General features: G+C 47.8%; 1 long non-coding RNA gene across 6 annotated transcripts in view; it reads right to left on the reverse strand.

The window, feature by feature from the left end:
• The window catches only part of LOC142465178 (uncharacterized), a 79303-nt gene that overhangs the window by 49268 nt on the left and 13939 nt on the right, over nt 1-16096 (reverse strand). For 2 of the 6 annotated variants that reach the window (XR_012787804.1, XR_012787809.1), the window contains exons 1-2: nt 4243-5003; nt 480-557 (exon numbers count right to left, since the gene is read on the reverse strand). This is a non-coding gene — a long non-coding RNA (uncharacterized LOC142465178). Of the gene's footprint in view, nt 1-479; nt 558-4242; nt 5004-5035; nt 5084-16096 lie in introns of those variants that run through there. The other 4 variants (XR_012787808.1, XR_012787806.1, XR_012787805.1 and 1 more) reach the window with 4 other exon arrangements.

Here is a 16096-nt window from a genome sequence, read left to right on the forward strand (position 1 = left end):
GACCTTATTGAAATCTCCCGCCAATATTATATTACCGGATGCACAATTTTGTAGTTTGAGAAAGAACTCTGCGAAGAACTGAGGGTCTTTTTCACATGGGGCGTATATGCACGCCAGGGTTATTCTACATTGCTGCAGAGTGCCCACCAGGATAATATATCTACCGTCTGGGTCACGTATTATTTTTTCCATCACAAATGGAACTCTGTTGTGAAATAGAATAGCGACCCCTTTTTTCTTTTCTTTGGCTGAGGCCAGATAAAATTTCCTGAATTGTTTGTCTATAAACCCAGGGTTTTTGTTAGAACAGTAATGTGTCTCTTGTAAGAAAAGAACATCTGCGTTTCTGCGCTTGAATTCTGCGAAGGCGATTCTACGTTTTTGAGGGGAGTTGAATCCCTTAACATTCTGTGATATGAACGTCAATGCTATATTTATGTTTAGTGTGTCTTTGTGAGTGTAGTGCATTCTTTTCCTACCCTTGTCTTGACTGCGCAGTAGGTGTCGGTAGTGGTGTTGCAGGTCTCGTGTCGCCAAGTTGTCTCTTTTTGGGATACCTGAGGGAGGGGGAGGAAAACACATAGGGGAGTGACAGGGAACATGAAACCTTGTTAAGCCTACAAGGGAAACCATCTTGGTCTTAATTGACCTGTGGTTTATTGCCTGGGAATACCGCTTGGACTCCGGATGTTCCCATTTTTCCAACAAGGGTTGTGGGAAGCCTTCCAGACCACGGGGTCCCAGGTCTTTGATTGGGCCGCGGCTGAAGGCCATGGTCCAACCCCAGAGGCACATGCCAACAGGTGAGGGAAGGGCAAGCCCCCGCCCCCCCGCCGGCAGCACAAACATTATATTGTAATAATTGGCACATAAACAATATTCTTGTACTCAACTATGCTGCTTGTACTGACACTGAAACTTTGATTAACTCAAACCGCTAACCTGTTACTTCTTTAATTGGCTACCCTCAGCTGTATCAACAAACTAAACTTAAACTTATCCCCTCTCCCCAGCAGGGGAATGCGCGTACCCCCCTGGGGAGTCCCGCCTCACGAACCGGACCCCCCAAACACTGCTGCTGTCTCTCAAGTCCGTCGCGCACTGCGACCTGCTCTGCCGGCGCCTGCACTGACGTCAGTTCCTGGTCGCTGTGATCTCGCGAGCGTTCGCCTGCCGACGTCATCGTCTGGGGGTCGTGTGCAGCACTGCCCGTGAACAGCAGAGGAAGCAGGCGTGTCCCGCGGGCGGAGCTGACTGGATCTCCTCTGCTTCGCGCCAAAATGTCGTCCGCCATGCTGATCCTGCGCTTCTTTTCCCAAATGTCCCGCGGATCACCTCAGGGGGCCATTTTGGCGAGTGAACAAACTTTGTCATCTTCTTTTCTTTTTCTTGGTTTTTCTTTCTGCCGCCACCGATGGGAGACCGACCGGCTGCGGAACCCCAGGGGGGGGTGGAGTGAAGCCCCTCTTGTTTCAGGCAGTGTTTTGTGAGGGGAATTAAGTCAGTTTAACCTCGGGTAGAACGGAAACTTGTGGTCCTTGCGGAACTGCAGAGCCTGGTACATGGCTGTCACACCGGCCTTGAGGGTCCTGCCTTTGCGTGGCGTTGTCCGTTTGGCGGTCCCACTTTTTCCCATTCAGTCCGCCGAGGTGGGCGCCCAACCGGGGCATCTGTTGGCGGTAAGATGTTAGGGATACCCAGCTTATTCATGAATTCCGGGCCATCTGTAAGGTGTTTAAGTGTATGGGACCTGCCATTTTGCACAACAATCAGGGCGAAGGGAAAGGCCCTGCGATACCGGATATTTTTCTCTCTGAGAAGTCTGGTGACCGGTTGGAGGGCCTGGCGTCGTGCCAACGTGATCGGGGAGATATCTTGGTAGATGGCCATCTCTATGTCTTCAAATTTCACTGTTGGGGTGGTTCTGGTAATTTTACATATTTCTGCCTTTGTAGTGAAGTGGTGTAGTCGCAGAATTACATCTCTGGGAGGGTTATTAGGTAGTGGACGGGCCCTTAGTGCGCGGTGGCACCGGTCCATAACCAGCTCCGCTTCGGTTTTCCCACGCATTATGGAGGTCATCCACCGGTTCAGGATCTCCTCTGGGATCCCCCTAACTCTCAGATTATTGCGTCTATCGCGATTCTCACTGTCCTCGTGGCGTTCTTCTAGCTCTGCCACTTTTCTCTCGAGGATGGTGACCCTGGCATCTGTTGCAGTCTGGCATCGTGTGGACTCATCCATTTTCTCCTCTAGATCATGCGTTCGAGTCCCAATACTCAATAAGTCTTTCCTTAACTGATCCACTTCCCCTCGGAAAAAGATTTTAAGGTCTGCGAGGAGTTGTGCAATTTCCCTCTTCAGGGCACCTGTCGGTTCGTCTGTTGCAATCTCTAGCTCCGGAGCTGAGTCGGAGTCAGACGCCGCCTTGCTATCTGTCTCCTGTGCCTTTTTCGCCCCCACAAAGTAATTTCGGACATCCACTCTCTGTTTGGACTTTTTCCTCGTGGCCGCCATGTATGTTTATGCTGCAGGTTTAGTGCTGGCACTTCCCGCTATTTGTGTGTGTTTGTGTTGAGTTTTGCGTGATTATTTATTTATTTGCTGCCGGCGGGAATCGGAGCGCTCAGTTCAGGCTGCCATCTCCGTTCCCGTCGCGCATGCGCCTCAACAGATACTTTATTCTATATCTATACTTACTTATTGATCCAGAGGAAGGCAAACAAAAAACCCCATTAAGGGGAAAAATTAATTCCTTCCTGACTCCAAGAATTGGCAATCGGATTAATCCCTGGATCAACATCCTTCCCATATATACTTATTTGGTATATCCCTGTATACCTTTCCCATCTAAAAAGATGTCCAACCTTTTTTTGAACAAATCTATTGTATCTGCCATCACAGTCTCCATGGGTAATGAATCCCGCACTGTAACTGCCCTTACTGTAAAGATCCCTTTCCTTTGTTGCTGGTGAAATTTCCTTTCCTCCAACCTTAAGGGATGGCCCCGAGTCCTTTGTACTGCCCGTGGGATGAATAGTTCTTTTGAAAGCTCCTTGTATTGTCCCTGAATATATTTGTATATAGTTATCATATCCCCTCTTAGATGCCTCTTTTCTAATGTAAATAAATCCAATATAGCTAGCCTCTCCTCATAAGTTAGAATGTCCATCCCCTTTATTAATTTGGTGGCTCTTCTCTGCACTCTCTCTAGTTCCATAATGTCTTTTCTTAGGATTGGTGCCCAAAATTGTACTCCATATTCAAGGTGTGGTCTTACTAATGCTTTGTAAAGGGGCATAATTATGTCTACTTCCCTTCCATCCATTGCCCGTTTGATGCAAGATAAGATCTTGTTTGCCTTTGCAGCTACTGCATGACATTGGGCACTATTGCTAAGCCTGCTGTCTACAAGCACTCCTAAATCCTTCTCCATCAAGGATTCCAGCAATATATCTCCATTTAATTTGTAAGTCGCCTTTTTATTCTTGCATCCCAAATGCATAACCTTACATTTATCTGTATTAAACCTCATTTGCCATTTACCTGCCCACGTTTCCAGTCTCTCCAAGTCCTTCTGAAGAGAAATTTCATCCTGCTCTGATGAGACGGAGGCATTCACCCCAGAAACCTAATCCTGTCATCCCCCATACCATCGCGGGAGACTCAGGCCCCCCTGTTGCCAGCAGGTATGCACCACACTCAGACACGTAGCCAGACCCTAGTACAGAGGAGGGGGCCCGATCTGCGATTGGCCCAGGGAAGGGGGGCTACATTGGGAATCAATGTTATTTTTCTTCATATTAATGGGTATCCTCAAAGCTAATGATATGCCAAAATGACGTCCATTAGCAAAACTACAATTGTTTCTTCACTTTTTCTGCTTGATGAATAGGGTGACCAGATTTAAAAAATGAAAAACCGGGACACCTTAAAAAATAATTTATTAAACAAATTACATCACGTGACACCCCCCGTTGCCATGACAACAAGACACTGATGCCCCTGCAGTGTTAGTGTGTATAGAGGTGGGGGCTTTGCTTGGGCCCTTCAACTCTTACAGCCAGGGCATTATTGGCCAGGAATGCCCAGTTCGGAGGGGATTACTACTTCAAAATGTATTTGATTCGTAACAACGTCAAAAAACTCTAATACCAATAACTAACAACCACAGACAATGATAATCTAAACCATCAAATAAAATGTGTACGGCCCTTGTTCAAGCATGTTTGCGGTACTTACCAGATAAATCAGTGCCTGCAATCCACGACTGTATCCGCCTCTCCGAGCGTCTGAAAGCAATCCAGCGTTCCTGGTGTGTGGCTGAAGAGGTGAGGGACTCCCTCCTCTCAAACGGAAAAGAAGAGCAAAAAATAGAGTTGGAACATACCTATCATACAGGGATGAGAGAGAGAGACAGAGAATGAGAGAGAGACAGAGAATGAGAGAGAGACAGAGAATGAGAGAGAGACACAGAGAGAGAGAGAGAGAGAGAGAGAGAGAGACAAAAGTAATGTACTGTATAACCATTATACCGTACCCCCTAGTATTCGTGTAATCATTGTCCCACACCCCATTACTCATGCTTTGGAAATACTGAAATGTTCTTTTGACATGCCAATCAAGCTGATTTGATTTGAGAGACACAGAGACACACACAGAGACACAGAGAGAGACAGAGATACAGAGACACACACAGAGACACACAGAGAGAAACAGAGACACACAGAGAGAGACAGAGACACAGAGAGAGAGACAGAGACACAGAGAGACACACAGAGAGAGACAGAGACACACAGAGAGAGACAGAGACACAGAGAGAGAGAGAGAGAGACACGGGCCTATTTAGTAAGCGTCGATAAGGCTGCGTCTATAGTATTTCAGACGGAGGGAAGGCACACACGCTGCAACACACTTGCTGAAGCCTGAGCTTTTTTATGGCTTTGCAGGGTATGCAGCGGGTGCGATTGGGGGCATGGCAATAAATATTTGGAGGCGTGGCAATAACGTTCCGGCGCGGACGTCACTTCCCTACCTCACATCCCGATCCACCGGCATTTTTTCAGATGCAGCATCTGAAGCACTGGGCAGACAAGAAGAAAAATGCACACAATGCGCACCAGAGATTAAAATATAGTAAATTATTTATTAATAAAACAAGAAATAACCGAGGGGGATCCAACCCCACCTCAGTACTTTCTTCTCGTTGCTATTGCCACACTATACGTCCTGACGCTGGAAGGGAAGTTGGTACGCGACCAAGACGAGACGCCGGATTTACAGTGGAACCACAACATACCACAGATTGCTGGAGGACCACACTGCGAGGGGCGCAGCCTATCGAGTTTCCCGGTCATCGTCCAAAGTCTGGAGCTGTGGATTGACCACCGGATTACCACGGAGCACGAGCTTGTCTCACACAATGCTTTTACCAAACGGATGTTTGTGAGTTTGCTATTTTTATCTTGTCCAGGAAATGAAATTGTTAAACCGAATTTACACATGGAGCGGGCGCTTTCTCTTCTTTTTTTTGTTTAGATATCTATCGAGGAGGTGGTTGTTTCCCTGAAGAGAGCTGCCAGGGCTCCAGAGGACGCCCGAATTGGATCCTTTTATGATTGAGTTATAACATAGCTATTAGAGCTAGGTTTCTGGACTTTTATTGTGTTTATGCATAGTGTTTATTATTATTTTATTACAGCTACTTTTTAGTAATTGCACTGTTATTAATTCTGACCACTAATTCTCACTGCCATTATAATCTCTCTCTAGCCACAACCAAATTGCTATATCAGCTATATTATTTATTGGTTATACCAGGGGAGCACAAACTTTTGCAGCTCGCCCCCCTGCCTTCCCTCTGCTGGTGCTCGTGCCCCCCCCCCCTTACCTTGATGCGGCGTCACGTGACCTGCAGCGGCATTTGACGAGGGTGACGTCACATGACCCCGCGGCGTAATTTAACATACTGTGCTATATGTATGCACACACAGCTGTCTCTTACACATACAAATACTGTTTTTCCATCCCTATACATCAATAGGGACCACAAAGTATCCACACACACTTTTAGTTGTGCTACAAACTCTCACATTTCCACACCCACCCACACCATTTATATCCACTCCAACTCCACACACACCTTTTGTAAAGCACTGTATATACTGTGGGCTCTCCATTCATTTTCATTCACACTGATACACATACACACTCTTTCATCATTTGCTTTCAGGAACCTTTTGACACCTCTAGGCATAAAACACATCCACACCGGGGGAAGGACCAGCACAGATAACATTCCAAGAGACACTGTTTTTAAGTATACCTTTTGCTTGCTTCATTCATTGTAACATCGCCGGAAGAAGAGATCAGTGTATCTCGAAAGCTCGCACAAATAAAAGCATTTCGTTAGCCACAGAACGGTATCATCTATTTATTTTTTGATTATTGAAGCTCGGCTAACACGGTACTGATACCTCTATATATATATATTGCGCGCGCACACACACATATAACGTTTTATCCAATTTTTTCATTTATCATTTGTAGAGAAAATGAACAATGTCGCCAGAAGTGCTATTTTTCAAAATGTAACATCTCTACTAATTAGTGTAAAATGATACTTCATATAAAGCAGGTTATGGGTCCCAGTATAAAATGACCTTCATGTTTCTTATCACATCCCAGTATATGGATACTTTCTATTATCACAAGCTGCTAACATGTGACAGGGCTCAGAGTCTGAGCCCAGAATGTGACATACAGAACATTCTCATTCTAAATTTCAAAAAATATTGTGTTGATTTCTGACCTGACTGCCGTGGTTACAGCTCAACCACTCTGTTCTACTGTATGTCACCACTTTCTGCCACAACCAGCTGACGGTGGATCTGCAAGGAGTTCAACGCTCATTGGCATCACATCTGTGTCTTGGTTGACGTATCATTTCTCCAGCTTTTTATTGTATCGTTTTTAAATAGATTATATTTATTTAGTTGAATAGATATTTATTTAGTTTAATAGATATTTATTTAGTTTAGTAGATTATATTTCTAAGTTTAATAAGTTATATTTCTTAGTTTAATAAGTGATATTTCTTAGTTTAATAAATTATATTTCTTAGTTTAATAAGTTATATTTCTTAGTTTAATAAATTATATTTCTTAGTTTAATAAGTTATATTTGTTAGTTTAATAAGTTATATTTGTTAGTTTAATAAATTATATTTCGTAGTTTAATAAGTTATATTTGTTAGTTTAATAAGTTATATTTGTTAGTTTAATAAATTATATTTCTTAGTTTAATAAGTTATATTTGTTAGTTAATAGATTATATTTGTTAGCACAGTAGATTATATTTACTAGTATTTAAGTCTCCCCCTCAGTGCCCCATTAGGACCCGTGCGCATATTTCACATCTTTTCGGAGTCGCTTATTTTTTAGACCCTCGGAGCCGAAACCTAAAGGCGTCAGCTAAGAAAGTTCGGATCAAGAGGAGCCGCACAGCTTAAAGACAGAACATTTCCAAGGGAGATGGAGACAATTTGGGTAAGATCTGATTAAAGGACACCCTTTGAGGAAGGAAAGGGTGACGGGGGAGTCTAAGAGGGGGGTGAGAGAGCAAGGTGGTGTGTCAGATTGGGGCAGAGCAAGAGAACACAAAAATGATGGGGATTTGCTGCACACCAAAAAAAAAACAATAAGTAGTGATACTTTTACCGGTGCCCCTTAGTCTCAGGGAAGACCGGCATTTCGTCCAATGGATACAATATGATTGATGGGAAAGGGCACACGGATTTGAATAAAAAAAGATAATTTATTGTGCCACAGACTACAATGTTTCGGCTGCTGGCCTTTCTTTGCTGGATTTAGTGGGTTTAGCCACTTTACCTGAGAAAGACCAGCAGGCCGAAATGTTGTTGTCTATGGCAGTGCAAGAGAAAACAGGTTGGGGGGGGGTGGGTTCTCGCAAAGTCGCCGACCCATGGGTGAGTGTCTCCGGTGGAAACTAGTCCTGGACCCCAGGAAAGCTGTCTGTGGCCCATACAAGCTGAGTAACATGTAGAAAGGACACATGTATGTTCAGAATGAGTTAGCATGGTATTTTGAGAGGCACCATAGCAGGTCAGTGCAAGTCAGTGCAGAGCACTGCAAGGTCAGTCAATATGAGGAAGGGTCCGATGGAGGAGTTGGAGGGTCCCAGAATATCTCATAAAGCAGGGGTGCGCAAATCGAGGGGCACGACATTTTCTTGAGAGGAGGGGCTCGGCGCTTACAGAGGCCCCTCGCTCTTCCCCACAGCATTTAAATTAAATGCCGGAGATCGCGCGCAAGGCCTCTGTAAGTTCTCTTTCCTTGTCTCCAGCGGCTTCTGGCGACAGCAACGTGGCGTCACATGATGTGGCATTGCCATAGCAACGTGATATCACATGACGTCGTTACATCAGAACGTCGGAGACAAGGTGGGGAAGGTGGAGGGGGGAGCAGGGGGAAAAGGTTGTGCAACCCTGTCTTAAAGCATTGCCTTGCATACAGATCAGAGGCCAAGAATGGATATGGATATCCGATGTGAAGCCGGAAATAAGACAGAAAAGACCGTTTCGGGGGAAGAAGGTGAGTGATGAAATAGCCGTCACTGTGTAACTCTTCCAATTACCTGCAACTTCATGCAGAGAAATAGCAACGCTTGTTTTTAACGTGCTAAGCGCCTAATGGGGAATTCAACTGCTGAGAGGTTAAGGGAGTTACTAACCCAAACTCAGCGACGTTTCTGTGTCTCTGTGATAACTCCCCCAGGACATGCCTGAAAACCAGAGGTAACTCAATGTATTTTTGATAAATAGAAACATGACCTTCTGGGGAGGGGTATATAATGGGTACTGGGCCTGGTGAGGTGGGTATAACGGGTACTGGGCCTGGTGAGGTGAGTATAACGAGTACTGGGCCTGGGGAGGGGCGTATAACAGGGTACTGGGCCTTGGGAGGGTTGTATAACTGGGCCTGGGGAGGTGGGTATAACGGGTATTTGCCCTGTGGAGGGTGGTATAACGTGGTATTGGGGATGGGGTATAAGTGGCACAGGAGCTCTTGCGATACAGAGTATGACTGTCCCTGGTTACAAACACTTCATGTCTCCTGCAGATCAGGACACGCACGAAGGTGGTGCCCTTTGTGCCACCAGACGACGAGGCGGGCTACGAGGCGGACGACGAGGCATACGACAAAGCGGGCGTCAAGTGGAACAATGAGGTGGGCTACAAGGCGGCCGATGACGCAGACGTGGTGTACGATGACCAAGGAGCATACGACAGGTGTGGCCGGATCTGCTGCTTCACCTTTTTTAGGCGGAGGAGAAGACCCCGGGAGCAGGTAGGAGAATACGAGAGGTGCGGACAGATCTGCTGCTTCACCTTTTTTAGGCGGAGAAGACCCCGGGAGCAGGTAGCAGAGGAGCCAGGGTTGTAGATACAGGGGTATTCTAGGGGCCCTGAGAAGTTGGTTTGACCGCAGGAGAGGCAGATAAGATCAGGAAGGCTGCGGGAGGGGCAGGTACTAGAGGGAGATAGGGATATTGGGCGTGAGAGGGTGAGAGAGAACAAGGAGCAGGGCCAGAGCACGGGTTTCATGCGCCCGAGGCGAAACTTAAAATTTGTGCCCCAGTTGTATAAAAAATAATAAGATAAATAAAATAATAAAATAAACAGTGGCGTAGCTATCGGGGCTGCAGGGGGTGCGACCGCACCCCAGCGCGACGCAAAATAAAAATAAAAGGGCGCCAAAATACTGGATAAAAAAAAGAATAATAATTTAAAAAAAAAGATAAATAAATTAGAAATAATAAGAGGAAAAAATAATAATGATTATTAATGCGCCCCTAGGACCTCTGCGCGCTAGGCGACCGCCTAATGGCCGGCCGGCCCTGCGAGGTATGTGGGAGGAAAAGGGGTGAATGGGATAGATATGCAGGGGGATGGGGGAGTAGGTGAGTTATACACAGGGGCACAAGGGCCCCATCACCCGCATCTCTATATACTGAGTGTGCCCCTGTGTATAACAACGCTGATCTGTGCTGCTCCATCTGATCTCACTGCGCAGTGATCCAGGGACCATCCGATCGCCATTTAATGGGGTCAGGAAGGAATTTTTTTCCCCCATTGCACAGCAGGGGTTATGTTTCGCCTTCCTCTGGATCACAGCAACAAACTGCCCTTTGTGCATGAATTATCAGTGAGATCTTTATACACCCTGCATTGGTCTTCACTCCTTTGCTGCCAGAGGGGCCTGCAATGCACTGCTCTGCGTGTTACTATATCGCTCTGCAATGTGCTGCAGGCCCCTCCCAGCAAAGAGATTAATTATTTCAATAAAATACTCTCTTTAATCAAACCTATGTGTAGTGTCTTTTCTATCCGTTGTATCTATTGCTAACAGCTCAGTGATTCTTCCCCAGGACGCTGCACTAGTGTCACGCTGCCAAGCCCGGGTGTGAAGAAGGTTTATAGGGTCACATATACACTTCTGCCAAAACACAAGTGCAAACAGGAAGCCCCTCTGATCTCATATCTTTTATTACACAAAATGGTATCTAAAAAGGTAAAAAGAACATACATGGGATTCTGCTACAAATATCTCTCTAATTACAAACCAATTAGCAAATCATTCAGATTAGAGTCGAGCGAAAAGAAAGGGTTAAGTATCTCATGTACAGTATATGCAGTGTAGGCTGTTCTGCAGCATTACATGCAGGGGGCAACGTTTAGGGGATATAAGTAATGCTGATCTCAGAGCTGACCGGCTGACCTGCTCTACCGGCTGACCAGCTGACCTGCTCTACTGGCTGACCTGCTCTACCGGCTGACCTGCTCTACCGGCTGACCTGCTCTTCTGGCTGACCGGCTGACCTGCTTTTCTGGCTGACCTGCTCTACTGGCTGACTGGCTGACCGGCTGACCGGCTGATCTGCTCTACTGGCTGACCGGCTTCCCTTCTTTCAGCTAAATGACCTGAATTGTGGCCCCTGTATCTCCCAATTAAACGTTTTATTGGCATATTCTTGTTTGACTCGTTCTATACAGACATTTTCTATATATTCATTGTGGGATTTGATAACATCTGTAAGATCTCTCAGAATATCACATTATGTACGTTTGTGTTGAAGATTTTTCCATTCTCAATTTACTTAATATTAGTTTTTGGCATCAATTATTTATATCGAGCCCAAAATACCTTTATACAGAATGCTGTTCCCCTTAGCCCACAAATGCTGCTTCATTAAAGCCCATGGGTGGCACTTTATGCATTCTCAAACTTTTAGGCAACATCCCTAATTTCCAAAAGTGGCATAAATCTGTACATATTTAAATGGTTAATTTTGTTACTCAGACTCCTAAATCCCTCCCCAAATATATCCGTTTCACATAAAAGTGTGTGCGCTTCTCCTTCCGTCTAACTGGCACGTCGTCCTTACGGGCGCCACTCCTTGCAACTCCACGCTGCCCTCCAGTGGCAAAAGAAATACTGCACCGACACACTTTATTCGAGCAAATACCCGGTATGTACCTGGCAGATACCTGGAATGCGCCGCTCCTCACCTCTGACAAGCCCCGTTGCATTTGCCTTCCCAGCCTGGGTTCATGCCTGGCTGATGGGCGGCTGATCTGTTAAATGATAATGATTAGGATTTAATAGGCTGCAATGCTTCGCGTGTCTACCAGATGGCATAAATTCATGAATTGTAATGCAGTATATATATATATACTGTGCAGTATTGCAGCCAGCGGGAATAAAATGCTTCAATCCCTGCCTGGAAAATAACTCAATGCACTCGGGCAGAAAACAGTTACAAACCTCAATACACCCGGGTATACCCGAATTCGTGGGACTAGCCAAGCTCGAATAAAGTGTGTCGCCAGTGTAAGATACATTTACTATACTCGTCTGGCAGCTGCTCCCGTATAAGGTGGGTAACTCTGTATTAGGGTTCTTGGTTAGAGTATATTTTATACTTATGTCGGATAGATGAGGAATTAATATTCCTAACGGGTTATTGTGAGAGGCCTTAGATCTTATCCTATATGCGTGCAGCCCTCGCCTCTCTGACCTTGAACCTTCAATCTGATTTTTTGAGACTTGAAACTGGATTTCTTAAAACAAACTGATTTTAAACACTGACAAGACTGTAACAATGGTATTTGGGACCAGAGCTAAATTGCTAAAGCTGCCAATGACAGAGCTTCAGATAAAAACCAACTCTAATACCATCCTAGCCCCTGTTACTGGTTTTAAATATCTGGGCATATAGTTCAACTCCCATTTAACATTTGGGTTGCACATTGATACCCTGACATCCAAATCCTATGCCAAACTAGGTGTACTTTATAGCAGAGGTGGGGAACCTTTTTTCTGCCAAGGGCCATTTGGATATTTATAACATCATTCGCGGGCCATACAAAATTATCAACTTAAAAATTAGCCTGCTATATTTGGTCAAACATTTAATTAACTGGAACTGCTTCTCTTTGGTGAGGCGTGTGATGTTAGCTGGTATTGATGATGTTGCTACTCGCAACTGGTTTTCCAGGTTTGGGTGGGTGACTGACTGACACTTGTGTGACTGACTGACACTTGTGTGACTGACTGACTGACACTTGTGTGACTGACTGACACTTGTGTGACTGACTGACTGACACTTGTGTGACTGACTGACACTTGTGTGACTGACTGACACTTGTGTGACTGACTGACTGATACTTGTGTGACTGACTGACTGGCTGACACTTGTGTGACTGACTGACTGACACTTGTGTGACTGACTGACTGACTGACTGACACCTGTGTGACTGACTGACAAACTGACTGACACTTGGGTGACTGACTGACTGACACTTGGGTGACTGACTGACTGACACTTGGGTGACTGACTGACTGACACTTGGGTGACTGACTGACTGACACTTGTGTGACTGACTGCCACTTGGTTGACTGACTGACTGACACTTGGGTGACTGACTGACTGCCTGCCACTTGGGTGACTGACTGACACTTGTGTGACTGACTGACTGACACTTGTGTGACTGACTGACAGACACTTGTGTGACTTACTGACACTTGTGTGACTGACACTTGTGTGACTGACTGACTGACACTTGTGTGACTGACTGACTGGCACTTGGGTGACTGACTGACACTTGGGTGACTGACTGACACTTGGTTGACTGACTGACTGACACTTGGGTGACTGACTGACTGACTGCCACTTGGGTGACTGACTGACACTTGTGTGACTGACTGACTGACACTTGTGTGACTGACTGACAGACACTTGTGTGACTGACTGACAGACACTTGTGTGACTTACTGACACTTGTGTGACTGACACTTGTGTGACTGACTGACTGACACTTGTGTGACTGACTGACACTTGGGTGACTGACTGACACTTGGGTGACTGACTGACCGACACTTGGGTGACTGACTGACACTTGTGTGACTGACTGACTGACACTTGTGTGACTGACTGACTGACACTTGGGTGACTGACTGACTAACACTTGGGTGACTGACTGACTGACACTTGGGTGGTGGGTGACTACTGTATGACTGACTGTGGGTTGGTGTCTGTATTCTCTCACACATTCACACACACAAATCGGAGCAGTGGGGGGGGGGGGAAATCACACAATCTCAGACCCTCTCACTCATACACACTCTCTCACTCACTTTCAGACACTCTCTAAACAAGAATGACAATCAGCTGCAAGAAGTGGCCATTTGAGATGCATGAGGGACGGTCTGACAGCTTAGATCACACTGAGTCATTTTATGGGGCACAGATCATTGGGGGGGGGGGGGGTAGCTGCAAAAGTTAATCATACAACATGTATTGAAGTCAATGAGACCAATGATGCTGGAATTAGGCGTCAGGCCTGGTGGTGTACCAGGGCCCTCCTGCCCTTCCCCTGTCAGGGCCCTGCATAGCTTCCTCTCATCTTACACTGCGGCTCTGCGGGGCAGGTGCCCTCCTCCACAGCTGCTGCCCGGTGTGGGGAGGAGGAGGAGAGACGGTAGTGAGGTGTTTCTCCCTCCGCAGACTCGTTCTTCTATCCCCCAAGCCTCTTATACACACTCCCCCCCACCCCCCAAGCCTCTTATACCCTGTCCCCCCCGGAGCGCTGCTTACCTGAGCCGCCCTGGTGATACTCAGGTCCTTCATCACCTCAGGTGGCTGCTGCCACACACAGACAGTGACACACACACACAGTGACAGTGACACACACAGTGACAGTGACACACACACAGAGACAGTGACACACACACAGAGACAGTGAGACACACACACACAGACAGTGACACACCAACACAGTGACACAGTGTCCGTGACACAGACAGTGACACACACACACAGACAGTGACAGTGAGACACACACACAGACAGTGACACACACAGTAAATTTGACACACACACAGAGACAGTGAGACACAGAGACAGTGAGACACACAGACACACACACACACACACACACACACACACAGTGACAGTGCCAGACACACACAGTGACAGTGCCAGACACACACACACACACACACACAGTGACATTGACACACACACACAGTGACAGACACACACACAGTGACACACAGTGACACACACAATAAGCCCACCTCTGCAAACACATACACAAAATAAGGCCTTTTCCCCATTGGGGTGGGTAAGGTGCCTGGGAGGGGCTATAAGGGGGCATGTGGGTTACCTGAGGCCCGTGGATGGGCTGCTGGAGCTGCATAGGTAGCCAGTGAAGATGAGACTGGCAGGCCCGCAGAGCCTAAAGGGAGGGACACAGGGGTGGAGACTAAGGAGCCCGGCATTACTGGAGGAGAGAAGGGAGGGGGGCAGTGCTGAGGGAAGGGGAGGGCCCGGCATTACTGGAGGAGAAGGAAGGGGGGCAGTGCTGAGGGAAGGGGAGGGCCCGGCATTACTGGAGGAGAGAAGGGAGGGGGGCAGTGCTGAGGGATGGGGAGGCCCGGCATTACTGGAGGAGAGAAGGGAGGGGGGGCAGTGCTGAGGGAAGGGGAGGCCCGGCATTAGTGGAGTAGAGAAGGGAGGGGGGCAGTGCTGAGGGAAGGGGAGGCCCGGCATTACTGGAGGAGAGAAGGGAGGGGGGCAGTGCTGAGGGAAGGGGAGGCCCGGCATTACTGGAGGAGAGAAGGGAGGGGGGCAGTGCTGAGGGAAGGGGAGGCCCGGCATTACTGGAGGAGAGTAGGGAGGGGGGCGGTGCTGAGGGAAAGGGAGGCCCGGCATTACTAGAGGAGAGAAGAGAGGGGGGCAGTGCTGAGGTAAGGGGAGGACCGGCATTACTGGAGAAGAGAAGGGAGGGGGGCAGTGCTGAGGGAAGGTGAGGCCCGGCAGGGGAGCAGTGCTGAGGGAATGGGAGGCCCGGCATTACTGGAGGAGAGAAGGGAGGGGGGCAGTGCTGAGGAAAGGGGAAGGGCCGGCATTACTGGAGGAGAGAAGGGAGGGGGGCAGTGCTGAGGGAAGGGGAGGCCCGGCATTACTGGAGGAGAGAAGGGAGGAGGGCAGTGCTGAGGGAAGGGGAGGCCCGGCATTACTGGAGGAGAGAAGGGAGGGGGGCAGTGCTGAGGGAAGGGGAGGCCCGGTATTACTGGGGGAGAGAAGGGAGAGGGGCACTGCTGAGGGAAGGGGAGGCCCGGCATTACTTTAGGAGAGAAGGGAGAGGGGCAGTGCTGAGGGAAGGGGAGGCCCGGCATTACTGGAGGAGAGAAGGGAGGGGGGCAGTTCTGAGGGAAGGGGAGGCCCGGTATTACTTGGAGAGAGAAGGGAGGGGGGCAGTGCTGAGGGAAGGGGAGGCCCGGCATTACTGGAGGAGATAAGGGAGGGGGGCAGTGCTGATTGAAGGGGAGGGCCCGGCATTACTGGAGGAGAGAAGGGAGGGGGGCAGTGCTGAGGGAAGGGGAGGCCCGGCATTACTGGAGGAGAGAAGGGAGGGGGCAGTGCTGAGGGAAGGGGAGGGCCCGGCATTACTGGGGGAGAGAAGGGAGGGGGGCAGTGCTGAGGGAAGGTGAGGCCCGGCATTACTGGA

This window comes from Ascaphus truei, chromosome 13 (genome assembly GCF_040206685.1).
Source record: "Ascaphus truei isolate aAscTru1 chromosome 13, aAscTru1.hap1, whole genome shotgun sequence".
NCBI classification, from domain to species: Eukaryota; Metazoa; Chordata; class Amphibia; order Anura; family Ascaphidae; genus Ascaphus; species Ascaphus truei.